We start from the raw sequence: 23329 nt of genomic DNA, 5'->3' as shown, positions 1-23329 counted from the left end.
TCTTGATGGATACGCAGCTAGAAATCATTTGTAGAATATTCTGATTGATCAGACCACTGATCATCTGATGGCTGCATATTTTGAATGCTACCCCCAAGATATAGCCAAATATATCTTGTGTTTTCACTTGTTGTTTCCAGAAAAATATAATCAGAATAATGAAACTTCTTTTGAAATCTCCTATGGCATAAAACATATTTTCTTTCCAAAATGGAACATGTAGGTTGAAAAAGATCTTTTAAAGGAAATAATTTGTTTCATTAGTTTATTCACAAATCCAGGTTATTTAACTTCACATGTCGTGGTAGGTAAATTTTCTACTGAAAAATGTGAAATGTTTATTTTTAGCAATATTTTGCCTACATGTAAGCCTTGAGTGATGGCTCTAATTTATAGTTTAAATGGGTAAATAAAGGTTTCAGAATTAGCAGTATGACTTATTTCATTAGCTGAGTCTTACAAGATTTTACATTTTTATTATTTATACAAGTGAGTATTTACAATATAGCTGGATAATGAAGTCAATTTAAAGCTAAATTAGCACCCAAGACAAAATCAAACTTATTTCCTTTTTGTCCTTTTCAAAATGAATTGAAAGAATTTATTCATATGTATTCTTGAATTTAATTTACCTAAGTTAAATTCAAAGAGAACTTTCCAGAAAGGTAAATATTCCTATGAAATATAGAGAACATTTTCAATGGAGCAAAATTACTTTTAATGTTGTTGATGACTTGCAACTGAAAGAAAATTGTATTTTACAACAATCTTCTAAAGCTGTACAAGACACTTATTAAAACCATGTTGTTAAACATAGTGTAGAAATAATTTTCAGTGACATTTAAGACTAAATGATATATGAAACCATATAGTTTACTCAGCACACTTAACTTGCTTAACACAATGTTCAATCTGTAAAATTATCCCTTAATGTTATCACTTCACTACCTCTTCATATCAGTATGCACATGTATGCTATTTAACTGCTATGATTAACTAATTAATTATTATGACTATATAGAACTTCATTTATACAATGTAAATAACCTTATATAAGAAATTATTTTTCTTAAAATGTTTCAAGCCCTCTAGTGGTATTAATATAAAATGTATTTTATTGTGATGTTTGCTCAATGAAAGGATGCTTGTTTGTTTTTTAAACTTTAAATGAAAATATTTAACATTTCCTTGATACTAGCTTTTTGCAAATCCTATTCGCACTGTTTGCAAGGTAATTTTTATAATATGTTAGGTGATTATTCTAAAGGATAAAAATATTAAATGCCTACCTACACTTAACATTGGAGAAAGGGATAGCCCAGTAAGTGTGATAAGTCACAATTTTTATATTAGTAGTCATTATTGTTGGGTATAATGTGAAAAGATATTTTAACCTTGATCCATGTGCAACTACGGATAATATGTATCATCTGCATGAGATACTTTCCTAAAAGACAAAAATATATCAGTTACAAACTTAGAAAATTCACTTGACTGTAAACAAAATGATGAAGAATAAACAGTATCTAAATCTTTATTTTTAAATCTTACTGAGTTCTTCCACACTAGTTAAACTCTAGGAACATTTCCACTGGCATTCCTTGGTTTTCTTTTCCTTTGGCTCTTGTTATAGAAGGCATGCACTGAGAGATGACCTTTATTTTACAGATCTACAAAATGACTTTCAATGATTAAGGAGCAGATTTTATGTTCATGCCAGCAGTATTTGTATTTCTTTCCTTAAAAAATTTTAAAGTTAACTTTTGATTTATGTAGTCAAAGGAAATTGAGCAACATTAAACAGGGGGAATGGAAAAGTAACACTGAAAAGCCTAAGATACAAATATGTGTCTTAAAATTATTTGTTTGCAAAGATGAATTTCTTGCTTTACTGTCTTTAATTTTAACTTTATTTAGACTTTAGAATTAGATTCAGGGAGCAACACTGTGGTAAAAAGTGCTGTACTAGGTATTAGAAGACTTATGTCACTTCTGAGCTCTACACAATTTTTTTTTTTTTTTGCTGTAGGACGAATATACTCAAAGATTTATCTTAATTCTCAAGTCCCCAGCTCTTTTGAGAATGATCACCATTGTTTTAGAAAATCAACTTTTTACCTTACTGCTCCTAATTGAGGATTTATGTAGTTGATGAACATGTGGTCTCATTTCCTCTCTATTCATGTTTTCTCATTCATACATATTTCCAGAATTGATTAAATACAAAAATACCAAATCCCATTGGCTAATATTTCTACTCTCTTGTTCACTAAACCAACCTAATTTCAAATCTATTCTAATAGAAAATAGACATTCTTAAATCATTAGCTTTTAATCTGATATTTCATTTAGAAACTTGAAAAGGTAGATGTTTGATATTTGTGTAAGGAAAAACATATATTGCATGTCTTCTCTCAGTTTATCCTAGTTTTATCCCATATTCTATGGAGTTTGGATTATCACCATCACGTGCAATTGACTACACAGACACTTGAAAAAGGGAATGAAGAAATAGAATGTCTGAAATATGCAGACATATTTCCTGTCTCCATCCTTTGTAAAATATAGCTCTATGGAAATTACATTTCTAGACTAGATGTCAATATAGCATTATCACTGCATCCACGATACCCTCAGGTCACATTGACTTCCACTTCCATAATATATTCATTTTTAAATAAGTAAGTTTTATTGCAGAATTTCTAAAATACATTATAATCAGAGGATATTTGAGGATATTGAGACAATGTTGTACAATGAATATTGTAAGTCATACTTGATCCTAACGTCTTCCTTTCTCTTCACAACTACTCTACCACTTACATTCTATTGTTGCCTTCCATTTCATCCATGTGAGGAAAGATATTAAGAAAGGTTAAAAGGTGTTAAGTAACCTGTCTGCTGGTAAGTGGTATATCTGAGTCCAGAGGCTATGTACAGAACCATTGCACTTTACTTATTTTTAAAAATATTTGAACACTAGAGATAAAGCACTAAATATTAGTAGAAAACTGAAAGTGGCATTTGGTAAAAGGGGTGAGTGGCCAAGGGAGTGGTAGCCAAACTGAGTGTGAGTGGACCTGGGGTGTGGTATGAAGGTGGGAGGCTATAGTGATGGGCGCTGAAGGTACATGGGGCAGCATGAGTGCTGTGGATTAAGTTAAGTAAATGTTGCCAAAAATAAATTAAGCATTACGAAAGCAGTTTGGAATGTAGGAGGGAATCAGACAGAGACAAAGAGATGGATCAGAAGATCTCCACACATTATTTTATATTGGGTATAAGGAAATAGAGCCAGGACAGTAGAAAGAAAAACATTTCCATATATTTCCCCTTTTTAACTTAATAAATGATCAAACTGAGGTAAATAATATAGGAGGAGGAACAGGTTTCTGAAACAAAGATTTTTTTCTTTGGGAATGAGGGATATATGATGACATAATGATAGTTTGTAGATAGTTAAATATGTGAATCAATAATTGAAAGATAAGTAGAACCATAAGGAGCATGAATGTCTAATGAGGAGACATTGAAAAAAGACACCCAAGGCAGAGCAAAGCTAGGAAAGTTGGTGAAGTACAGTTTGAAGGAGTCTTAAAGAGAAAGAAGTGATGAAGATAGACCACTGCAAGAGAGACTGATTAAGATCAGAATTATACTGAGCCTTGGAACTGATACCTGACAGATCACACATTTGCCTTTCTTAGAAGCAGCAGGATTAGCAGGGTGTGTTTGAGGCCAGATGGTACTGGAGCAAAGGGTAAACAGAAAGTGAACACCATTCTGAGTGAGGCTAACCTGGCCCAAAAGACCAAAAATCATATGTTCTCCCTCATATGAGGACATTAGATCAAGGGCAAACACAACAAGGAGATTGGACTTTGATCACATGATAAAAGCGAGAGCACACAAGGGAGACATGAGGATAGGTAAGACACCTAAAAAACTAGATATCATTTGTTGCCCTCAACGCAGAGAAACTAAAGCATATACTTTAAAGCAACTGAGACCAATAGGAAAAGGGGACCAGGAAATAGAGAAAAGGTTAGATCAAAAAGAATTAACCTAGAAGATAACACACATGCACAGGAAATCACTGCGAGTCAACTCCCTGTATAGCTATCCTTATCTCAACTAGCAAAAACCCTTGGTCCTTCCTATTATTGCTTATACTCTCTCTTCAACAAAATTAGATATAAGGACAAAATAGTATTTGCCTGGTAGTGGAGGGAGTTGGAAGGGGAGTGAGGGGGTGGGGGGGGTAAGGGAGAGGATGAGGGAAGGGGGGAGAAATGACCCAAACATTTATGTACATATGAATTTAAAAAAAAAGAGAGAGACTGTAGAAAAGATGTATTCACATTTGAATAAAGGCCCTTTGGGAATGTTTCTAAGTAAAAAAAAAAAAAGAAGAAAGAAAGAAAGTGAAAGTGATAGAGCAGAAAAAACTTCAATGGGAAGGAAGGAATAAACTGGTCATAAGTAGAACAGAGGACTGAATTCAGAAAAGATTTCTTTTCTTTGTTGTTGACTATTTGGTTAATTGGATTTACTTTTCAATGGAAGAGATATGAAGCTTAGAGAGTACAAGAAGGAGAGAAGTTGAGGAGCTTGGAAAAGAAATTAAAACTAACTAAAAACACAATTCTAATAATGATCAAAAGACAAGATATGGGTGGGTAGACACTGGCTTTACAGTCAGTTGCAATAATTGATGGCTAAGTGATTTTGCAATGACACTTTACTTCTCAAAGTTTCAAGCCTTTGCATCCCTAAAACATGTCAATCTTAGTGGGTGACTATGTAATCACAAAATTAAAGATAAAAACCGGAATCATTTTGATCTAAAATTATAAATAGACATCTGGACAATTCCAAGGTGTTTGAAAATAAGAACTCTTTTATACTAAAACTATAAACATCTGATGGATTCAAAGATGTTTAAAATCCTTTTAAGTATACATTATGTAGTACATTTTGTTTTATGTAGGTGTGGTGGTAATCTTAATATTACTTAAATCCAAAACTGATAAGGATTATTTCACACTTCTTATTGCCTTTTAAGTAATGATAGAAAATCTGCTTTAAAAAGTACTGAGTTACAAAGAATAGTAAAATTATCATTCTCTTCCCTGAATAGTCACAAACAACAGAAACATGGATTTAATAAATATGAAGAATAATACCTTTTGAAACTAGTCCTAGAATGAGAGGGTAAAGGAGAATGATGGAGGGGGTAAATTCAAATGTGATATATTTGATATATTATGAGAACATTTGTAAATGCCACAATATAAGCCCACCAGCACAACAATTAAAAAAAGAAAAAAAAATAGAAAACAGAAACCAAACTCTAGACAATGTTTGACAAAATGGTATGCATATTCTGAATCTTAACTATATGAACTGTATAGGCAAAGGAATACATTCATTATATATACACATATCACTGAAGGAAGTTTTTTTAATGATATTAAATTGACTTAAATATGTTCTTGGATTCTATTTAAGAATATCTAAGAAATTTAAATCACACTTCTTTTTTTCTGTATATTTTATTATTATGTGTTCATTTTTTTCTATTTATTTATTTATTTATTTATGTATTATTCATATGTGCATACAATGCTTGGGTCATTTCTCCCCCCCTGTCCCCACCCCTCCCTTACCGCTCACCCCACCCTCTCCCTCTCCCCCCCATCCCCTCAATACCCAGCAGAAACTATTTTGCCCTTATCTCTAATTTTGTTGAAGAGAATATAAGCAATAATAAGAAGGAACCATGGTTTTTGCTAGTTGGTCCCCCTCAACTTAGGTTATTATCCTTTTTCTGTGGGCTAGTCACAAATTAAGATATAGCTAAAAGTAATTTCTAAGTAAGCCTGCAAGGTACTAATCAAACTAGGAAATATAAAAGCTAGCGTTAAAAGTACTCAGGGTAATATTCTTATGTGTACTTTACAAACTGACATTTTCTCACAGAATAGTTATGTATATTCTGTATGTCTTTTATTAAAACTTCTATATGCCATCCTATCACTTATTTCTAAATGAGAACAGCCTTGTGATTATTTTAATTTAACACGAATCACTCTTTCTGATGATTCAATGATCATTTAGCTTGGATTTCTGCTTTTTTTAGAAATTGGAAGCTACAACTTATCTCAGATGTGCTGAATGAAGGGCAGATGATATCAAATATAACCATGCCGGTCCATAAATTTTGTTCTATTTCTGCCTGTCTTATTGGTGCTGAGTTATGAACTTGTCTGTGAATCGATATAAATTAGTTCTTAATTGTATGTAGTTTTCATTCTAATGTGTTATCCTTAATCAAAGCGTCCTGCATATGAAAAAGCTGACAGCAAATGAGCAATTTATGTCTGTTTGGAACACTAAGTTACTTTGGGAATAACCATTTATTTGAGGAAATGTCTTTTAATTAATAAATTGGTTACTTTTCATCACCTTCAATGATGTATCTTTTAAAAGAATAGAAAACAAGCTTGGTGAAACATTCTTGGACCTCGTGTCCCAAAAAGGGGCCTATGATTAAGAAAGTGGAGGCAACTTCGATGTCTTTCCAATCTTCTGTCCCTATTTCAGAATTACTTCTGGATTTTTCTCTTTCTTAGTTACTTATTTATCGCTAAATAGAGCTCTCTCTGGTTATCAAGTTTCTTAATATTTACTTTCAAATAGGGAAAAATGAATATTGATGTGGTAATCTTTCTACCTCTCAAGATGCCTTATCAAACTTAGAGTGATATTCAAAGTTGGTTGACCAATACACTTTTTCATGGGGGAGAAGTGATCAATTTTAATTTGCTAGTTTTAGTGTCAGCACAGTTTTACCATGCTCATAAACCACAATGGTACTACAATATGGTAAGTCAAATTCTGATCATTTCTTTTTTCAGACAAGCATGATCTTAACTTATGAGTCACTGTTAAATATAAGTGTAATGTGAAGGAAAAATTAAAATACATTATGAAAAGGTTTTTTTGCCAATTTGTATAATTTTTCAGTTAAGCAGTCATAAATCAAGGACTATTGTATTTTTTGAGGCTCATTAAAGAGACATTATACATCAGAATAGTGAAGTCGTTAGCATAATGAAATGATGATGCCTGTAACTATATGTATGTAAATGATGTGAGACAGATTCAGGGTGTTACAAAGGAGAATAACAATCTCTGTGACAGTTCCCTGTAGGTGCGGGTGCTGGATGCTGGTGACATATATTAAATGCAATACTCTTCAATGGCAAGCACTTATTAGCACTCAGGGAAACGCACAATGTAAAATAAGACAAATAGAAAATATTATTTTAGGTAAACTTGTTCAGTAAGATATGTGATTGCAATATATGAGCCTCCTTTATTGACAAAGGTCATATTGTAAATTAAAGAAAATGGTAGAAAAGAGAAAGGTTGTTTTGATAATTATATATAAGATATGTGTGTGTATTATAATGCTGAAACATTTCCTTAACTGATACAAGGAATTTTCTATGAAGTAGGTAATGTGTCAAGCTTAAGCCATTAAGGTGTATTTAAAAACTCATCTATTATCCTATCAAGGAAACATTTCTGTATTACTTGTATTTTTAAGGGACAGATTTCTATACATGCATAGTTTAGATAGGAAAATTTACAATATGTCTATCTACTGTGGCTTATGATTTCTGTTTTAACCTTCATGTTAACTGAAAACATATTTTGTTGTTGTTTGTTTAAGTTTGCTCAATTTATTGATCAACCAAGGCCTTAAATTCTACATTTTTGAATTTCAAGTACTTTTTTTCATTTACTGAAGAGGTAGATGTAGTAATTTTGTTGAGTGTCTCATTTTTCCATGCATTTCAAGGCTTGTGATGTAGGTCCAAATATAAGTAACTATTAAATGAAAAAATCAAGAGGTGGAGAAGGAAATAAAAAAGGGGAAATAGGGAGAGTGAGAAAGATGACTTTTGTCCGTCATGGGCAGTGATGAGTTTGCTTTTCAGTCCAACATTGACCAAGTCCTTTAGCTCACTTGCATTTTAGATGAGAATGTGAGTCATATTTGACCTAAGTCCCTGTGTTTATAGAGTTCTAAGTCACAATTCAATTGATGAGGTAACAAACTATTCATATTAAATTATTATTTAAAAAAACAGTATCCACCTAAGCATCTTGGGAACAAAGTGCTTTCAGTTGTAGAGTCAAATGTGTGTACATAAGGTTTTATTAACACAGATGTTCACATACAGTTTGCTTTGAAGACAGGGTTGATTATTAACAAAGGTTCTCCATATTCAGGTCACATAGTTTTATCACATTCTAGTATATTATGTAAATTGCTAGTGAGAGCAATTATATAACGTTATCCACAAACTAAAAAGAAAGTCAAAGTAATGATTTTTTTTTGTATCTTGATGCATGCATCCTGGAGTTTAAAGTAATATTTGACTTAAGAGGTACTCTTAAAAATAGTATAATTTTTTTTCTTTTTTGCATTAGGAATTTATAGCTAATTATAAGCATGTGAATGGTTTGTTAACAAAAATGTTTATTTTTGTTATGTTAGAAAAGTTTATGAGAATACAATGGTCTAATTTTTCATTATCTCATTATTAAAATTAATAGCTTTTAAATTATTAGTAGCACTTAGAATATAATACTGAGTATATGAATAAGGTATAGGATCAATTTTTAAAATACTTTTCTTGAAAAATTATGTCTTTTTTTCCTTGGCCAGCACTGGAGTTTAAATTCAAGGCCTTGTGTTTTCCAGGCAACTGCTCACTTGAGCCACGCCCCCAATCTCTTCTTGGATAAATTTTCTCCTTTTTGCCCAAGGTAGACCTTGGAATGTGGTCCTCCTACCTATGCTTCCTGTGTAATTGGGACCACAGAGGCTTATGCCACCACACCTAACTCATTTTTTACAGTGGGCTCTGGCTATCTTTTTCTCAGGGCTGGCCTCAAACAATGATTCTCCTGGATTTCTAACACTCTCCTGATTAGTTGGGAGCCACCATGCCTAACATGAAATTCATATCTTAAAAAAGGATTGAAAATGTCCTGTCACAATTTAAATGTCCATAATTAAAGGTAAGCCATCATTTAACTAACCTAAAATTAAAATATTTTCAAAACAATATTAATTATTTTATTCTAATCATTTTTCAAGTTTACTTCCTAAAAGTAGTATACTATGGTTTTATGTTCTGTGTCTCTAACTTAAAACACACACATAAGTGGGAGCATAAGTTACATGTAATACAATTTTTATAATATAATTCAATTTTCTCCAAGACAAAATAAATGTTTTGTTGCAGGTTTTGTTTGTTTGTTTGTTTGTGACATCCTGCTGTATAATTGACTGCTTTGCCTTAAAAGGAAGAAGAAAGAGTATTTGAATGTTCTTGCAAGAGAATGACTTCTTTCTTTTTATATGTAGAAGAACCAGATTTTTGTTCTTGTTAACATGCTTGGTATGACAGTTAAAGTTTATGTATTTTAATAATGACCATTCATGCAACTTTTCTAGATAGGCAGAGGTAGGAGTAATGAGAGTTCTGGGCCAGTCTGAGCTATATAGCTGCCTCAAAAAGCAACAACAAAAGCAAAAGTACTTCTCAGTCCATAACCTCATTTGATCAGTGAACAGATTTAAATCCTTTTCTTTTAATTCTAAGTTCACTGCACTTTCTACTCCATTATAGTGTTTCTTAACAAAACTTTCAAGTTTAAATCCAACAAAATATACATGGCAATCTGTTATACATTTGTCAAGTGTAAATTATACTATATATGGAAGAGGGCTTGTTTAATCAGATGTTTGTCAATTATATTGTTTGCTAACTTTTTTATTTTAAAAGTAGTTAAGAGACAGATGAATTTTCTAGGGGAGTGATTTTGATCAGAATAATATTTCCACCATTCTACTGCACAGAATAAACTTTGAAATACATTTTTCTATGCTAAGAACATCTGACCTTATTACATAGTTTTTTCCATAAGTTATGTATCATTCATAAATATTAGCAATGTATCTTTTAAAACCAATTGAAATAGCTTCTACACTTTTAAAATTATAAAGATTCAGGTTTACTGCAAAGTGTGTATGTATACTTGCGTGAATGTACACACACAGGGGTTATATAAAATATACACATTTTTAATAAACTTTAATTTATTAATCTAAATCTAGTCATTTCAACCAAATTATAGACCCTGAGCTAGAAAACACAAAAAGTTTTTATAAATACTATTACCATTATTTAGAGAGATGAAAAGCCTTGGAGCAACTATGGACATTAATACTAGGAATCAATTTATCACTTTGGAGCACTTATAAACCTGGGACACTAAAAATGATAATGACTTTAGAAATTATCCTGTTTTATGATCACAATAGTTGAAGATTTTAATAGTTAAAGAAATCAGTGGTCTCTTAATCTGATTGTAACTTGCTACCTGAACCACTCTGCAATAATAGGAATATATGAAGCTAGTCATATTCACCTGCCACAGGTGAAGGATGGAACCTGGTAACATACTTGCTGAGGCTGAAAGACTGTAAATCCCATGCCCAAAGTTGCACAGGTAGTTAACTCTGAGTTCATGGCTATAAACAGGGCATCTGACTCATAATCCACTGCTATTTGCTCTGCTCTGTTGATAAAGTAGAAAGAGTCCCAAGAGGCTTACTCAGTGTAAGTGTGCAGAGACCTTCAGGAGACTAACTGAGAGCATGAAGGAGAGCCATGCAGAGAATGGCTGATGCTCTGAACTGAGCCTGCATGGGTTAAATTTACTGAGACTTACTCATCTCATGGCATAATTTACTTAAGGTTATCCTGAAGCACCGTAGCTGGGTGTAACTTCCCTTACTAATTATATTTTAATAGATTTTATGCTGTGTCCTTTCTTAGAATTTCTACGCAGATAATGGCTGTCCTATAATCTAAAAAAATGTATTTATGTATTTTCAATATACCAAAAATATTCAAGATAAAAACCTTTCACATAGAACATGAAAACCACATTAAAATGAAAACATATTCATGTCAGTGTGAAATATTTATCTGATAAAATTTTTGACCTATAATTTAAAGTTGATGAAATTAAACTTTAAATTAAATTAAACTGTTTTACCGGACTAAAACAGTTCAGCAAAATACAGACCATCACCAAACCTGCCGTTACTCCAGTCTCCCACCTTTTTATAAAATCTTGTCTAGCTGATTAATATAACAGAGCACTTCAGCTTTGGTGAAATACACTTATTCAATTTCACTGAAGATTATAGTTTTCAAATAATAAAATTGGATTTTATTGAGGATTGAAGTGTGTAAATAGAACATTTGATTGAATTTAATAAAATGGTATCCTGCTGATGGAGGCAAGTCATTTCCTCTAGTTTTAACTTGATTACAAAGACAAGAAATTTTATGAGCTTTTCAGAATGGAAATTTTCTTTCGGTCTAGAGGAAAAGACTACATAAAGACTGAGAAAAATAACTAGTATCATTTACTATTTTTAAAAAAGATAGTTGTGAATGTCTGGTTAACTTTGAAATTTAGTAGAGTTATTTTCTAATCTGTATTTGTGAGTATGTACTTAATCACTAGAGTTAAATAGAAACTATAAAGAAGGAAGTGTAACAGGTAAGATTTTTTCCTCTAATTTTGAAAAGCTTTTTCTTTTTTCTTGGCGGTACTGGGGCTTGAACTCAGGGCATTGCATTTTCTAGTCAGGAGCTTTATTCTTTAAGCCATACCATCAGCCCAGAATAGATTTATTCTAATGATTCATTAGCTGATCTGTGCAATCCTTGGTTTACTTAATCAAATACATGAAAATCAGCATGTTACTCTGCTTGCCAGAAAATTAGTTATTAGTTAATATTAGCTAGTATTATTTAAATGCTTGGTTTTCTTTAGTCAATTTTGAAGTTTCATGAAAAGAAACATTAAGGATTTTTTTATCCTTTCCAACAAATAGTAAAATATGGAAATAACTTAAAGCTACTTTGAGAAAACCAATCTTCTCCAAAAGTCAAGACATCCTAAGTATATTAGAAAAATCACTTATTTGTGAGAAACATCACACTTTTTTCCTTTACCAATATTAATGATTAACTTTGGTATTTAAGTTTTAATTAATTTAGTTCCCAGATGTTTTATATTTCAATATGGCAAAATAGAAATGCTGTTTTACCAAAATCTAGTATTTTCCTAAGTCAGTAATTTAGTTTTTATATTAGACCAGGGAGTCAACCAAAAACACCTTCTAAAGAAAAAGTTTTACTACAATGGAACATTTCAAAAATTATTAGGATATTTTTGAACAGAATATTTGGAAGCTAAAAGCTGAGTTAGAATTTACAATGAGTCATCTTTGACAATGTAGAATGACTCTTACAATGCATCATATTTGGAGATGTTATGTAGATTGAAATTTGATAATAAGTGGTTCCAGAGGAGTATGAAATTTAATGTGACTTAAAGGAATACTTTGAATTGATTTAGAATATAATCACTATGTATTTGACTCAAACTCTCCATGGGAAATGTCTAATCTGAATAAAGTAGTAGTTCTATTTCAATTAGGGGGTGTTTTCAAAAAATCATGGATAGACATGAAGAAATGGCATTACATTAAAGGAAATATAGGTATATATTCACACATACATATGCTTATCATGGTTTTGTATTGTTTTAGTGCTTTGGAGAAAGGCACATTATATAGAGAAAGAGAAGCATCACTAGAGGGAGAGCAAACCAGGTGAAAAAACAAATAATAATAAAAATGGGGAAATACATACCCTACATATACAGGAAATAAAAGGCAGATTAGAACATAAAAAAGAAGGTAGCAGCAGAAAGTAAATAAAAGCTAAGAGAAAATGCATGTGTTTCAAAGTGTTTATAATCAGCAACTATTTGTGTACAAACATCAACATGCTGAAATTTTTTAAATGTATAATATTTGTGGAATAGTATTCCATGCTGCAATTGAGATGAAAAAAAGAACTATTACTCAAACAAAAATAGTGTATTCTAAGCAGTACATCCTAAATAAGCCCAAAGCATAGAAGACCTCTTCATCCAGCAAAACAGGTGCATTTTTAAAAGGTATAAAAGCTATGGTTTGAGAGAAACCACAAATAAAGGATGAGAAATCTCTTCATATAAAAGATGGACTGAAACATATGAAATAAGATTATCATTTAAGATATATGTCTAGGAAAAAAGAGATAAATTAGTTTTCAAATAAAAACATGCATGACAGCATAACATGCAAAGGATCTTTCATTTGAGAGGAGCACTAACAGAACCATGGTTGATATTTGCTAATATTAGAAATACATAGATAACAACAGACTACAGTGTTTGCCATTTGTTAAATGCCTAATGTGTGCCTAACTATCTATCCTGTAATTGTGAATCATTTCCAGCTCATATATATGGTTATATAAACTCATTCTAATGTAGAAGTCTCATCTTATCATGAGAAAAACAATACCAAAAATATCAGTTCTATTAGATTGTCTGTATTCATAAGATCAACACATTATTGTCTTTCCACTTTTGAAAATTATTTGAAGGAAAAGTATTTTGTTTATCTGAATACTTGCAACACAAATAATCTTCATTCTATGCCTTATATGAGCATCAGTTTTATCAGTGTGAAAATAAAATGACCAAATGTCTACCATAACATCATGTTATCAGGTAACATATTGATATTAAACTCAGAATTGATTTGTAGATCTCATTACCTATAGGAAGATTAAAATCTTCACTGCTTGACAAAGGCAGAAATCAAAATCTGGAAATGAAAATACAATAAATCAGTTTCAAAAATGAATGAAACTCAAGACAATCATTCTAACAGCTTTTATTTTCTCCCACACCATTGAGTTTTATAAATAAGAATCTCCAAAAATTAGTCTTCATCTTCCCCTGTTGCAAGCATTGCTTCTTCTTTTTCCCCAAAGAAATTCTATAGGTGAACAAAAGAACCTCTTTTCTCCCACAGCATTTGTTCCAAAGCCAAATGAAAGAAGGAAACAGTAGTTCTTATTTTTTAAAACTTGTGTTCAATATCTGCATAAAATTCCATATGAAAAGTGATTCTTACACTCTGTTCTACAGCGTAAGTGCTAAAGGAAAATAATTCTGAAAAATATGAAATACCATGTAGATGTGTGTAATAGTAATACTAGTCGAAGCAGCTCCTGCAGCTTTAGTAATGGTAATAAATATAGATATTAAACATAGCACATTTGAGAAGAAAGGGAAAATTGGCAAGTCCAAATTATTTGCAAAAGGAAACTTGAAATTTAAACTTTATATGTTTATAAGCCATCTAAAATCTAAAACAAATTTTAAGATATTTAGTATGGATACTAAATTGAAATACATCAGCAAAATATAGTTCTCTTCTGAAACATATCCATTCTCATGTGAGGTTCCTATAAGGTTATGGATGTATGTGTTTAATTAGTTTTATAATAATAATTAATGAAGCCACAGTGGTAGTAAACAATTCAAATTATAGACCTTTGTTCTGGAATTATCATAGTATGTCATGTAGTACATTTTGAGCACATTGCAAATGAGGAAACAGAGCAGTGAAAAGACACTATGGGACTTGTACAGGTCTGTTGCTGGGAAGAATAGAATTATTCTCATTCTTAATTTAGACATTTAATGTTGTATAGCCATCTCATTTAGTGACTTAATCTGATGATAATTATGAACAAGCCCTTTATTTCAATCTAGAAATTTTTGTATAGTCAGTTGCATATTATTAGCATTACTGTCATTATAGTCATCCCCCAATTTTATTTAATTGAAATCAAATTGCATCATAATACAATTTTAGTTAATCAAAATAATAGAATATAGTATAAAAGTTGCAATAACTGCTGCTTAACAAGGCTTTCAAATATTATCTATTGATTTGTATGAATCCTATTAACAGAATGGCACAAGTTTAAAGAGCATAAGATAAATATTAGAAAATCCTCTGTGACAATATAGAAAGGAATATGTGTTGTCAAAATTTTGAAAACATTAAAGAGACACTACACATCAGAAAGAAAGGAATAAAGAACTGAGTAGTTAACATGTAGTAGCATCAAAGAAAAGCTCAGGAATATTAGTGCCTGTGTGTCAAAAACACAGAGCTGCCCAGAATAAAAGCAAGAACCACGAGCACATTTGCCATCTTCCAGACAAAGCCGGGCTAAGAGAGGAAGACGTGTAGTCAAATGGTTCCTAGTGCAGAAAGAAAGGAAGAGCGAGCCAAGCTAAATGTACTAGCAGAAAGATACAAAAGGGGAGAGAGAGAGAGAGAAAGAAAGGGAGAGGAAGGAAGGAAGGACAATAATGGTAACCAACATATACTCTAGCTTTGGGTAAAAATGTTGAAGTTAGCTCGAAGGCTAGCCAGAGTCAAAAGCACAAAGGGAACGCTTCAGCTGATTATGGATAAAGTTAATTAAAGAAATATAGCAATCCATATCCAAGAGAAAAGATGATCAATGTGGAAAACAAATAAAAGAAAGAACACCAATTCCTGGAAAAAAACAACAACAACAACAATAACAATAACAACAAAATCTAGTAAAGGTTGACATCTGTGCAAAATATGAAAAGGAACAGAGAACTATTCAGAACAGTTGATGAGTCCTGAGGGAACTACTTTAAAAAGGTGAAAGATTTATACGATCTGAAGAGAAACCAGCGTATAAGGGGAACTACTTTAATTAAGAGTGGAATAGTGAAAATTACTATGAGGTGTGTTATAAAAAAAACTATACCCTTCCGGAATACTTTGCACTCATCACATACTCATATTCCCAAAACTCACCACTTCTTATCTGCTGTGCATTCTCATGCTAAAAGGGTATTCTCTGCTTGTGTTACAGAAATTCTGTCTCTAGGGAAGCAATTAAGGATTTTATTAATCTACTATTAATAGTAAACTCCCTGTTTACTCTGGAATTTTTCTGTTTGTCCTGAGTTTCTGGTGAAAACCTGATAGTTAACAGACATTGATTTCTCAGAAATGAAGAAAGATGATTCTTCTTCCTGGAGTGCAAATTTATTATTAGTAGTAATAATAATAGTTGATTTTACATCTGTTGAGTTACAATTTCTACATAGTTTGGAGATCTCAAAGTCAAGATGTCTGGAGTAAAATATCTCTTCTCCAAAGATGTTTCCTTGTCCTTTGCACATTGTATTAACTAATAAGAGGCATCCCATTCTGTAAATGGAGAATCAACCATCTCAGGAAAATGAGAGGCAGTTGAAAATAAAATGTAAAAGTAAAAATTTAAACAAAACACAACAGCAAGACTGAAGAAAGTATTAACTAGTTAAAGGACATCATGACATACCAACATTAATAGCTAAGAATTTTGAATTCTGCAAATACCAACCAAACAAATGCACAGAAGAATGACGCTGGGGGGATACCAGGAGACTAATGTTTTCTGACCATTTTACAGCTTCTATAGCAGATGAAGAAATTGTTATCCAAAGAACTTTATTTTCCAAAATTGTTACACTGCCCTTAAGGAGATTTTTAGTTGTAATTCTTTACATTATACAGTAAGGCACAAAACACTCCTCCCACAAGAAATGGAGTGAGTTGGGGAAGGAAAACAAGTTTTTTAAAAAATCACTTTAAATAAAAATATTCAGAGGCAGAAAAACTTCAGGTTTCATTCAAAATGATTATAAGAAATGTCATGAAAAAGCATTTATGAATAATGAGATAGAAGGAGAGACAATGTTAGGGAATTCTTTTTCTGTGTTATTTTAACACAAGAGCACAAACAATCATTAGTTTGGGGGAAGTCATTTCCACCTGCAAAGGATGAAAATGAGAGAAATGAGAGGTTGAAAAGGTGAAAAAGAGACTACAGTTGGGATTATTTGGCCAGAATGGATGTGTTTGACTCTCTGGTTTAGCATATTTAAAAGTCAACCACTATCTGTAACTTCAGTGAGGAAAAACAGTCCTTTTTCAGTCCATCTTTTTCTTTATATGAATGAATTGTTGGCTTTCTATGTGTAGAATTAATGAAAAGCTGACAAAATATCACATGGTACATATATGGATGTGGTTAAAATTCCTGGTTGTACTTAACAATATCTATGCAAGTTTCAAAAATCAAAAGTCTGAGAGCTTCTCCAGATTTATATCATCCTGATAATAATTAATTATATTATAAATTATATATCATTTATATTAGAAAAATGACCTGTAAATATTTGTTGGGAAAGCATTTCAACACTTATTATAATGTTCAGTCAGTTATTCAATGCCAGACCAGGCAAAAAGTTTGCTAGACCCCATCTCAACCAACTGTAGGGCATGGCAGTGTCCACCTGTCAGTACAGCTATGAAGAGAAGCACAAATAGAAGGATCATGGTCAAGGCTACCCAAGCGTAAAGAAAGACCCTATCTCAAAACAAAACCATACAAAAAATGGCTGGTCGAGTGACTCAAGCAGTAGAGCACCTACCTACAAGTGAGCAACCATAAGTTGAACTCCCAATACAACCATAAAACAATTTTCAGCTTATGAATTATTATCATTGTCACTTTTTAACTTATTAAATTAATTAACGTATTTATGCACTTATCCTTTTTGTCATTCAACAAATGCTGAATTGTGAAGATGTTTTGGTCCATGTCACAGAGTGTCCAACCACAAAAAGCAAGAAAGGAGCTGGTTAAGTGCAAATGGACTGGTTCTATTCTTAAACATTTTATTATCTGTTTCTTAATTTCTATCTTATACTGTTAAAATAATTTCCATTATTTTGGGTAACAGTTTATGGTCAAAATTATGGGAAGAGTTCTTAAAATAATTTCTAAAGACTAATTGGTAATATGAATTTTTATTAAAAGCATGGTTTTTTTATAAAGATCCTAGCATCATTCATTTTAGCCATAGATATTTGTAACATTTTTGAAAGTACGTATTTTAATAATTATTTTTCTAGTGCTTATTTTTACACCTATTGACTATTAGTTTTTGATACTCAAAAAGTAAGTAGTTGTCCTTCCACCATTTGAAATTAACTACCTGAAAAGGATCATGTTGCTAGAAATGAGTACTCAGATCAGTTATTTCTTCTTGATCTTAGACAGATGCAGTTTATCTTACTTTGAAATTTTATTAGGGATAATCTGGATGGTTTATGTTTATTTAGCTTTTATTTTATTATGGATTGTCTACTTCTTCTTCAGTGCATGTTGCATTAATTTAAAATGTAAGTCCTTTCTTTGACACTTCCTCAACAAGTTTAAATATGAAGTCCAGAGACTCAAAGTCAAGAAAACATTCTAGGAAGGGTTTAGATGTTCTTTCAAGAAACTGCATTCTTCTTGGTCATAGTTATGATCCAGTTGTCATCTTTGTGAATCCTCCTGCACTTTTCCCATTTTGTAACATTTTGTTATTGGCAGATACTCAAATTCTGCCTGTTTTTGAAGAGTGTACATATTTATTTTCCCCAAAATGTTGAGTGCTTCAATACATTATAGTTATTTCCCATTTTCAACACAGTAAAAGTTGTTTCTAGACTTATCCTGTAGATCTGTTCTCTGTAGATAGATAGATAAACAGACAAATACATAATCTTCATTCATAAAAACACACATTTATATTTTTTCTCATTGAGTGCAGTATAATTTGAGAATAGAATTTATTTCTTCCTCATTCTATTTTATTCATTATATATTAAAAGTGGGACTCTATATGTAATTTTACATAAGCGTGTACTTATCAACGTATGCATTTGGGGCAACTTAGGGTCTTTCCTCTAATTCAAACTGTATCCAATTTCTTTTTTCTGGGAAGAGTAAGAACAAGGGACAGAGAACCAAGCTCTTCAATTTGTTTCTGTCATGCAAAATTCAGAGATTAGTTATTGCATTCTATATTCATCTTCAATTATTAATGTTGGTGATTAATCTTTAGTAAAAATTAGTTTACATATAACTTCCTTTCCTTGAGCTACAATTTTAGGTTTTAAGTTTTGTCCAATGTATTTTAAAAGTGGAAAAGCAGACTCTCCTCTCTGTATTGCATGAACTTTGAAACTTGTAACAGGGCAAACCCTAACTATAAGAAAGCATTCTCAGAAAAATTTCAGCTAATTCATAATATTTTCACTCAAATCATGGGTGTCTTATTCTACTATTATATACTATTGTGTGTGAATTTAGGACACATGACAAATCACAATTTATCTTCAACTTCTCACTCCCATTTTCTTGCCTTAAAAATGAAGAGATTGGGTACATGATTTCATACTCATATTTTATTTCTGAAATTCTAAGAGTTTGGTTTAGCTTTTAAATAACTGCATTGCCAGTTCACATTCAGATTTCCATCTGTAGAAACTCAATATAGTTCATAACCTTTCTCTTCAAATATGTCAATAATTTTCTCTTTTTTTTTGCGGATGCATAAAATTGATTTAATTCAAATCCTTGATTCTTGATGTGTTACCTCCATGACTCCTCTTAATTTAATTCTCTCAGAGCCTGGCTGATAACTTGCACCTATGTGTGCTCTTGCTGGGCACCGACGTCTGCACTTCATACCCATAGTCATCAGATTCAAATTTGTGTTGATCAACCCATTGTCTTCTCATAATTTTCCTCAATATATATTTTTTCAAACTATATCATTTGCTTGTTTTAAAACTTTATTAAAATATTCTGGAATGTATTCTTCAAAGACTTTATCATGCAGTATTTTGTTACTCATTTTTATTCATACTGTTACAAATATCTTTAGTTGTTTAACACTTCATGTGGGAATATGAGATAATCTATCCATTCTTTTACCCACAGTTGACATGTTTTCAATCTTATGAGCAGTGCTGGTTTGAACATTCTGTGCTTTTCTAATATATATCTTGAAGTATATTTTCCTTAAAAGTATTAAGATTTTATTGAGTCATATGTTCTCATACATCAACATTATTTTTAATCCTTTCAGACATTCACAGCAGTGAATTTCTCAGAAAAAATATTTGTGAATTAAACATTCATATATGTGATTTTTTTCCAAATTAGATTTGTTTTTGTTTTTTAACCTTCATGTTTCAAGTGAGACAAAAAGATGTTTCCCTTGAATTTTTGTTCCTTATCATATATTTTCTTCCCTTGCTGTATTAATGTTTCAAATAATATTTTATTTTCTTATGTTTAAAAAATTCAGGTAAGCTTAATATAGTGTAATCACTTCAGTTGTTTCCAGAATTTTTACGAAGACATTGATGTTAATTCATGAATCTTTTGATGATCTTGTACTTACACTAACAAAATGATTAAGATATTTATGCCTAAGAAATATTTATCTTTATAGACTTAAACACTTTGTTCTTTTTCTTCTTTTTTACAATGTAGTATTTAAGCAAAGTTAAGCAGCATGATGTCTAAAACCTTACAATCTGATATCAATTAACTAATGTAACAATACAGGAAATAATTTAAAATTTAAAATGAGAAGCAAAAGTGGAGAAGAACAATTTAAAGTAAAGAATTAAGATAAGCATATTCATCACTTATCACTTGGCCACTGTGGAGGAACTGGCCTGAGGGCAATTCCATTTTAAATGTTCCATCAGTACTATTGGATCCCTGAAGCAAAATATAATAAGAGTTGGTGTCCCAATTAAAGAATTGAAAATGTCAGCAAGTGAAGGGGATGGCTTCATATGTTTTGAGAGACAAGTATGCTTGTAAGGCAGTTCTGGCATGAATTACTTGGAAATATTTTGAGAATAATCAGAATGTTTTTATTCAGTTCTTTTACTCTCTCTTTATTTCAATAAAGGGATTTACTTGTCTGGTGCCAAAATGTACTTATTATGAATTGAAAGTGAATCATATCATAGTAAAATTGTGCAGAAACTAAAATATCAGAAAACCCACAGGTAGATCTGGGTTGTGAACACTTTAGTAACTTAAACACTTATTTTGCTTTAAAGAGAGATGAAATCAGCACACTTTCATGACTTGAAATTCTTTCTGTTGCTGAAAGGACATAATTTGATCAGTTTTAACATTTTCTGTATTTGAACATAGAAATAAAATTTCTATATTTAAATGAATTCCTAGTTTTCAACTTGTACCTTTATAAACAAATTAAGTAAATTTAAAGTAACATCTTTTTAATGAACTATAATCAATGCATCTTAAAATTCACAAAATTCCATGAGCATATGTGTTTGCAAGATTAGATCCCTAATTCATTACAAAGACACCTCCATTCTAGTACTTGGAAAATTTATTATCTTGAGTGAGTTAATTAACATCTTTGTATTTTAGTTCTCTTACCTCATACAATGATAATAACTGTACCTGCTTCATGGAAGTTTTATGATAATAGTTAATATAGTTCAAGAATTTAAGGGCTGGAAACATGGCTCAAAAGGTAAAGCACCTTACTAGTAAGCATCAGGCACTGAGCTCAAACCCCATTAAGAATAAAAAAAAGTAAACAAAAAGAATTTAAAATGATAACATAAAGATGTAGGGTTTAGTAATCATTGTTTAATATGTCATCATCATTGATATGTGAATTTGATAGTAAAATTCATGAGTTCAAGTGCTTATTTAAATTTTTCTTTTTCTTTTGTCATCCAATTCTGACAGTGAACCAGGGAGGAAAACTAACTACCTCAAACAAGAACTTTGCGCTTATTTAACAGTGTTGAAAGTAAAGATATTCTTTTAAAATAAGATAAAGGGAAATACCTTTTATCACATCTTTTATTTAAACTCCTTCTGAAAGTAGGAGTGTAAAGTATGAGGCAGGTAAACTGAAAATAGGAAGCTGAGCAAATAGATTAAATTATCATTTTGACAGGTATTGCTAGTGACTAAAGTCAACATTAACAATTAAGGAAATTAATAATAGATATTATTAGCCTAATGCAAAACAAACGCAAAACATTTTTACTTTTAACTGACAGAAATATTTAGAAAACATGAAGTAAAAAATTCACATGAATTGAGCATATAAATTATTTGAAAGTAAAGTAAAGGAGCATACTTATATCTCTTTATCTAACATTCATAATTTACCACCCATTTATATTTTATGTGTTTCTGATGTCCTCTCTGTAAGAATAAATTAAGATAAAATTACAAATTTTAAAAAGCACATCAAAATTTTGGATTTTTTTTTAATTAAGATGTTAATTTTTCTGAGGTGTGAGCGTGGTGTGCAAATGAATAATCTAAAAGAAAACATCCAGAAATGATTCTTTTTGGAAACTGTAGTAAATGATTTTTCCAGAAGTAATTGCAGTAACAATAGGTGTGGCCAGTATTGAAATGTGTGCACAGAACTGCAAAAAAATGAAACTTCTAATTCATCCTAGTAAAGTATAGTGTTCCACTAAAACATAATAAAGGATATAATGACATAAAACTTGGGCAATTAAATTTTGGACTATAACATAAAAAATGAATATGATTTGAGTCAACATTTCTGAAATATGAAGAACTAGCTTTCAGTCTGTTTTTAAGGATACTACTGGAGCCATACTTTAAGCATCTTTACCTACCCAATCTCCAAACCCATGTCATTGAAAGATAAATTACAAAATGTGACTAACAGTGTATGACATAAAAGATGATCTTGACTTAGACCTCAGGCTGCGGGTTCTGATCCTGAAACAGCCAGAATGGTATGCTTAGCAGTTTGGCTTATGTGAAGTTCAAAATTACTGCTTCTAAGGTAGAAGAATGAAGTCTGGTTCGTGACTTGAGTTCAGGAATTATTACAGCAATCCTCCACATTGACAGGAAGCACAGACAAGAAAGCTATTAATTTGAGCTACTTTTTTAAATTAGAAGTATAAAGATACAAGTTCAAACTTTAATTCAGATTCTGAGCTAAATCATTGGATGAGTATTTGGATTTTACAAAATTTCTCAGTGCTTCCTAAATATTACCTAAATATTTCTCATTATTAACATGGAGCACCAAATTGCTACAAGGAACCAGGTTTTACATTCTGAACTTGGGAACCAGATGGAACTCATTGTGTAGCCACTATTTTGTGTTTTATACCCCATTAGGTATAGGAGCAGTAATACAGCTTGAAGAAAACAGTGACCAGAAAGTGGAAACTACTTAAATTTTCTTAGAAATAATAATTCATAACATGAACACAGTTAATTCTCTGAAAGCTAAATGTATCAATAATAAAAACTACTAATAATAAATCAAATGCCTTTATATCTGAAAAGGATTTTTAAAATACATTCATGGTCAT

The 23329-nt window shown here is 31.2% G+C and overlaps 1 protein-coding gene across 21 annotated transcripts in view; it reads left to right on the top strand.

Moving 5' to 3' along the window:
• The window catches only part of Tenm3 (teneurin transmembrane protein 3), a 2373066-nt gene that overhangs the window by 1006 nt on the left and 2348731 nt on the right, over positions 1-23329 (top strand). The gene's annotated exons all lie outside the window — the stretch shown is intronic.

This window comes from Castor canadensis, chromosome 14, assembly GCF_047511655.1.
Source record: "Castor canadensis chromosome 14, mCasCan1.hap1v2, whole genome shotgun sequence".
NCBI lineage: Eukaryota > Metazoa > Chordata > Mammalia > Rodentia > Castoridae > Castor > Castor canadensis.
The sequence above is the reverse complement of the archived record's forward strand: the minus strand, read 5'-3'. Positions and strand labels throughout refer to the sequence as shown.